This window comes from Leptonychotes weddellii, unplaced genomic scaffold, assembly GCF_054177405.1.
Source record: "Leptonychotes weddellii isolate Sample4059 unplaced genomic scaffold, ASM5417740v2 HiC_scaffold_10624, whole genome shotgun sequence".
NCBI classification, from domain to species: domain Eukaryota; kingdom Metazoa; phylum Chordata; class Mammalia; order Carnivora; family Phocidae; genus Leptonychotes; species Leptonychotes weddellii.
Window position 1 is genome coordinate 139 of NW_027683182.1, and position 6,988 is coordinate 7,126.

General features: G+C 39.1%; 1 long non-coding RNA gene across 1 annotated transcript; it reads right to left on the bottom strand.

Moving 5' to 3' along the window:
- Positions 1-1,281: 1,281 nt before the first annotated feature.
- Positions 1,282-6,539, bottom strand: LOC145718078 (uncharacterized). The gene is made up of 2 exons (XR_014141570.1): positions 4,137-6,539; positions 1,282-3,587 (listed from the first exon to the last, which is right to left on the bottom strand). It is a non-coding gene; the product is annotated as an uncharacterized LOC145718078 (long non-coding RNA).
- Between the last annotated feature and the right edge of the window lie 449 nt (positions 6,540-6,988).

The window sequence follows — 6,988 nt, forward strand, 5'->3', positions numbered from 1 at the left end:
GCAAATTGCAAGATTTTGGGGTTTTTTTGATGGCTGCATAATATTCTATTGTGTGTATATATATATATATATATATATATATATATATATATATACATATACATATGTATATATATATACACCACATCTTCTTTATCCACTCATCTGTTGATGGATATCTTGGCTCTTTCCATAGTTTGGTTATTGTGGACATTGCTGCTATAAACATTGGGGTGCATGTACCCTGTCGGATCACTACGTTTGTATCTTTGGGTATTGCTGGGCCATAGGCTAGCTCTATTTTCAACTTTTTGAGGAGGCTCCATACTGTTTTCTAGAGTTATAGCCCTACCTTTTAAATGCTTAATTAGAATTTCAGTATCATTTCCATTCTAATCCATTAGCCAGAAATTAGGTCAGTCACATTGTCACACTTAGCCAAAAGGGAACCTGGGAAATGTAGCCTTCATTACGTCTGGCCATATATATCGCTTGGGGTTATATTACTATAGAAAAAAGAGATATTAAGAAAATTAAGATATTAAGATATTAAGAGATATTAAAAAGAGATATTAAGAAACTATGAACAGTATGTCTCACATCAGCTCGATATTGTTTTCTTTCTTTAATTTTCCCTGTATATTCCCCTCCTTCTATATATTATTTCATACTCATTTTTACAATAACCACTAACATTTATGTAATGAGAATTTATTATGTGCCAAGCAGTATATAATAATATTATTTAATAGCAAAACAATAGTAGCTCTTTAAAATAGGTACTGTAATAAATGAGTTGCAGAGATTGGGGAAAACAGCAGTAAAAAGATTTAATAACTGTGCAGAGATGCACAGTGGTAAATCATAGAACAGGGGCTCAAATTTGGAAGTTTGGCTTCACAGTCTTAATATCTCCTGCAATCATACAAAATTCCACCTGACTGTCACCACGTTGCACTGCAGTAATTTGTCTCTCTGCTGTGATCTGTTAGAAAAACATGAAGTAGGGGCACCTGGGTGGCTCAGTAGTTTAGGCATCTGCCTTCGGCTCAGGTCATGATCCCAGGGTCCCTGCTCAGCGGGAAGTCTGCTGCTTCTCCCTCTCCTTCCGCCTCTCCCCTCGAACTTGTGCTCGTGCTCTCTCTCTCTCTCCCAAATAAATAAATAGATAGATAAAATCTTTTAATAAGAAGAAAAAAAAGAAAAGAAGACTGTGATGTATGTCTTACCTGTCCATTCCCTGCTTCTAGTTCAGGACCAAGCACATACAAGTTTCGCTAGAGATACATATATATGTATATATATTTTTTGTATCTGTTAGAATCAGTTGTTTGTTGTAACATTTCCTGTTCTATTTAGAGTTTCCTGTGGCAGTACCTAAATACTTCAGTGTTTTACTGGATTGGCTTAACTATTCCACCTGGAGGGCAATCATGGACCTGGGTAGACAACAACCCTTTTGACTCCCATCTGTGAGTTTATTGTATTTCAGCTTTCTTGCAGTTTTAATCCCATATTGTGTGACAAGAAAGAGTCATCTGATGTTGTTGGAAACAGGTATAAATTTCCTGACCGACTCATATGATCTGATAAATATATGTATAGAATGGTCTACTCGGAAAGTTGAGAAACAAAAGAAATCTCACTCCACCCACTCAGAAGATTTAGGTGTGAAATAGGGCTTGCCAATAGTGTCTTTTCATTTGATCATCTTATTTAAGAGGTAAATTGACAAATGTAAAATCTCTTATAAGAACCCAATTCAGTTTACAAAATATAAATTTCTGCTCATTTCAATACTTTTTAAATGAGCAAACCAGAGGTGCCCTTTTAGCGTCATCCATATACATCTCTGACTAATTATCATTAGCTATTAAGTTCTCTTGAGAAATAAAACTGAGGGTGGGAAGAATCACTTTACCCATCATAGTGTGTATTGTTTCAGTTGTTTCCATGATCATATTTTTATTTTAAAAATTGGGAAGTATTTTCTGAGGCCCTCTTTAGTCTCTAGACATAACCTGATTTAAAGATAAGCATTTTCTTTCCTTATAGGTTTTCAATTGAAGAAAAACGGATAACCCGGAGCATGAAATGTGCCCAGGTGTCTCGTAGTAAGGTAGCCAGACAAAACTGTGAGCAAAATGATCAGTGGATTTGTCAACTCTAATTCACGCTGCAGAAAATCGGTCTCCATTTTTCTGACTGAGAGATGCCACATGAAGTTTGATGTCAGACTATATCAAAGTCCAGAGGGCTGTGTGTGTGTGTGTGTGTGTGTGGGCACACGCACATTTCCTAGTGCTTATTTGACATATCAAATCTAAAATCTCAAAGGCATTTCAAACTCAGCGTGTGAAAATAATTCATTAACTTTCCTCACAAAAGGAACAACCCTCTAGTACTTGGCCTCTCAGTCAATAGCATGCCACACAAGAAATTACAGAACCTATAAACCAGCTGTCTCACCACCACCCTCTCTCTGGCCCACACTTCCAGGCTGTTCTCCACTCTGCCTCTCACAAAACCAAGTCTTGTCACCTTTTTTACTAAATATCTCTCAAATCTGACCTCTTCTCTTCATCGCATTAAAATGTTAAATAACTGCCGTAACAGGGTCTTCCTGTTCTATTCCTAACCCATTTCAATTATTCTCTGACATGTAACCTAGGTGATATTTAAAAACTATGTATACTAAAAATACAGCCCTTCTTCTGAAAAACACTTTAACATCTTTCTTAAAATAACACCAAACCCTGTAACACAGCTTAGAAATCCCTTGTCAGGTCTAATCCTTGCTTACTTAGTCAGTGTCTGTCTACACAAAACTTACCCCAACTCCCAGCACCACAACCACATTAGACTAAACTTCAAGAACTCATACAAAATTTTACCACACTGCATTACAGACATTTTCCCTATACCTGGAATTCTCTTTTCTCTCTTCTCCATCAAGTGAACCCTCAAACATTCTCTCTATATAAGCTGAGTTTTTAAGGACCCTTCCTTGAGCTCCATGACAAGGTCATATATCCCAACATTAGAGTCCCCTCCCCAGCACTTATCACAGTTTTGGTCTTACATATGTCAGTCTTTGAGTGAATGTTTGATTAATGTTCTCCACCCTCACCTGACTGTAAATTACATAAAGTTTCAATATCTATCTTTGTATTTCTAGTGCCTTTTAAAGTGTCTAGCACATAATAAATACCCGAAAGATTATTTACTATATTAAGTTTTCTCTAAGTGATCACAGAAGTAAAATACTGATGAGTGGCTGGGAGATAGGCTACAAAAGAAACAGACTCAGACAATGGAGGCTCAATTGGTAGGTCATTGAGTGCCAGGGGAAAACTGAAGAATTGTTCTGTGTGGGTGACTGATATTGGAAAGAGAATCCTATAAATGCCAAGGGAGTTTATAGGAAGTGTTAAATGCTTCAGAGACAAACTTTTTTTGTGATGTTTATGCTCACCTCTTTATGGTGATCATATCCTTACAAGTTTTCTTGCACATCATATCATAATACGACAAACCAACTTGTGTATGTTGAGTTGGACAGTTATATAAACTGATGGGTAAAGCATTTGTCTTATGGCATGTTGGCACTACAGTCCAGCAAAAAAAAAGTTTCATTTTATGAGCCCGGTAGTGTTTATAAAACTATAAGAATATCTATTAGCCTGATTTTCAGAATAACTACTTGAAAACACAGACTATCTCGAGGGACAATAATCAACAAGGAGTTGCTGTATACAGGGGATAGACACAAAAATACCTAACACTGGGTGGCTCAGTCTGTTAAGCATCTGCCTTTGACTCAGGTCATGATCCTGGGGTCCTGGGAACGAGCCTCACATTAGGCTCTCTGCTCAGCGGGAGTCTGCTTCTCCCTCTGTGCATCCCCTCTCCTTCTCTCTCTCTCAAATAAGTAAAATCTTAAAAAAAATACCTTGGGGCGCCTGGGTGGCTCAGTCGTTAAGCGTCTGCTTCCGGCTCAGGTCATGATCCCAGGGTCCTGGGATCGAGCCCCACATCGGGCTCTCTGCTCAGCGGGGAGCCTGCTTCTCCCTCTCCCACACCCCCTGCTTGTGTTCCTTCTCTTGCTGTGTTTCTCTCTGTCAAATAAATAAATAAAATCTTTAAAAAAAAAATACCTTACACTTTGTGCTGCAAGTGGTCTACAAAGGTCTTGGAATTCAGACACAGCTGATGACGGTGCAGGTACTCTGGTTTGCATTCCTTCACTAAAGGGCATGGGCTGGTGGTGTTTCCTGCTCATGTGATTCCTTGGTGGTCCCAGAATAATTTGTTTGGTAATCTTGCCTCAGATAGTTTGGAAACGATCCCTTCTTATTTTCTTTCTCCTCTCAAATTTGGAAATCCATTCTTTTTTTTACATATATATCCAGGAGTTCTTGGATTATAGTCTTCAGGAGATAGAAGCTATTGGCATCCACATGCCTAGCTGTAGGTTCTTCCCAGGGAGAAGTCTCTGATGGATGAAGAAAACAGGCAGACCTGTGAGGCAGAACAAAGCCACAACTTCATTCACCATTTGACCTCCTTATGCCCCTACTCTGATCAGTATAATACAATGACAGTTTGGGTCTCCTGAAATTAGTATCCATTCAGAGCTACTGCCCAGCAACTCCTCCAAAGTCTTATTATTTCTCCTTCCTTAATGCATAGTCATCCATGTTAATGGTCATAGATCTTTTTAGGGAAGAGTGGGGAAAAGATGAGCTATATAATTTTTTTTCTGTTTAAAAGAGTTCTTTCTCAAAGACTTGCCCCCCACTTGGAATTAAAGATATTCTGGGTCTGTAAAATGGCTCAAGTCAGAAAATTAACTGAAGGAACATGATCTCTTATGTATAGAATTCAGGTTAGACTTCTATTCACTTAACCTAGAGCCCATCTACTTAAGGGAGGGAATTACAGTTGCTTCAAGCAAAGCAAGGTTAACCTCCTCAGATGGGGGTGAAAGGGCTACATTTACTGGCAAAAAAGACTCAATAAAATTTAGGGTTCCATGTCCCTAGCTTGATTAAAATCTTCCTATATATCCCCATTCCAGTTCTCAAGATTTCAATCCTTCCCAATTGGTACCCTCACTTTAACAGAAGACATTTTGCAATGCTGAAAATCCAGAACTTCCCTGTCTTCAGTCCCTCACAATGCTGCTAACAGTAGTTTCATCTTTAGGGCAAATTCCCTGAAAAATGTCCAGCTATATCTAGGAACTTTCTAGCTTGTCTCTGACAATTTTATCTGATAACAAAAACAAGCAGTTCAGACTCTCTCCAGCAGACGGAGCCATTAAACAAATGTGTTCTTAGGAAGACCTCATTAGAAAACTGCCGCATTTCTTATGGTGTTCTGAGATATTGACAGCAGCTATTAACATCAGTAACTGACTTACTGCAGCTTACCGATAAGAAAGGAAAAAGAAAAAAAGGTGCAATTAGTAGACACCATACAAAAAACATAGGGAATGAAAGAAAACCCTGACTACAGCAGAGGCAAATTGATATGGAGGCGAGAGCATACAAGTAGGAGCTGACCTGTCTTCAGAGCTTAGTGACACCTTGTGGTCTCTGGTGATTCTCAGGAATCACAGGAGGGAAGTATGCGTGCAATTCCTAGGGAATGAGGGTGGGACGCATTGAAAGGAAATTTTAAGGTCCCTGCAGCCAAGCAAGCTGTCTACCGATGTCTCTGGAACAAAACCTGTACCTAGAAACTAAAAGCTGAGCTATATGAAGATTCACAATGAATCATCAGATCACTGTTCATCTCCACAATGCATTTGATTCCTTGTACAGCCCAATCAAATAGTTAAATTAGCCTTAAATTTTTTTTGGGGGGGGGAGCATAGAAACATATAAGCAAATCACTATTAACACATCTCATTTTTTCAGTTTCCATTAACCAGAGAATCATAGCACCCCACCCTAAATACAGAAGTGAACCATAAAACTGACACAGACTGTCTGATAAGAACGGTGGCAGCAGAACCAGGACAGTAAATCTGAAATATACCATTTGGGGGAATAAGGAAGAAAAATCAGGGCACTACAAGATCAACATGAATACTAAAAATCGGATGCTTCTGTGAAAAAAAAAATTGACTACAGAGATATGAGTTAAAATTAATTTCATCAGGATGCTTAGAAGAGTTGAAATGAACAGGATCTCTGATGTAAATTGAACAAATGCAAAATAATCCCAAATTTGCTTTAAACAGCTCACTCTCTTTGGTCCCCTACTTGAATGCTAAAAAGTCTCCACTTAAACAGTAGGTACTACTTGTTGAACATAGTTCTAAGGTGCTTTAAAAATTTTAAATATATTTGAACCTCATCAAAAATCTGCTAGGTAGGGGCACATGTGTCGCTCTGTCGATTAAGTATCCAACTCCTGATTTCAGCTCAGGTCATAATCTCGGGGTGGTGAGATTGAGCCCCATATTGGGCTCCACACTCAGAGCGGAGTCTGCTTAAGATACTCTCTCCCTCCCATCTATGAAAAACCCACAGTGAATATCATTCTCTCTTTTTTTTTTAAAGATTTTATTTATTTATTTGACAGAGACAGAGACAGCGAGAGCAGGAACACAAGCAGGGGGAGTGGGAGAGGGAGAAGCAGGCCTCCCGCCGAGCAGGGAGCCCGATGTGGGACTCGATCCCAGGACCCTGGGATCATGACCTGAGCCGAAGGCAGTCACTTAACCAACTGAGCCACCCAGGCGCCCCAGTGAATATCATTCTCAATGGGGAAAAACTGAGAGCATTTCCCCCTAAGGTCAGGAACACAGCAGGGATGTCCACTATCACCACTGCTATTCAACATAGTATTAGAATCCTAGCCACAGCAATCAGACAACAAAAAGAAATAAAAGACATCCAAATGGGCAAAGAAGAAGTCAAACTCTCACTCTTTGCAAATGATATGATATTTTATGTGGAAAACCTTAAAGACTCCACCCCAAACCTGCTAGAACTCA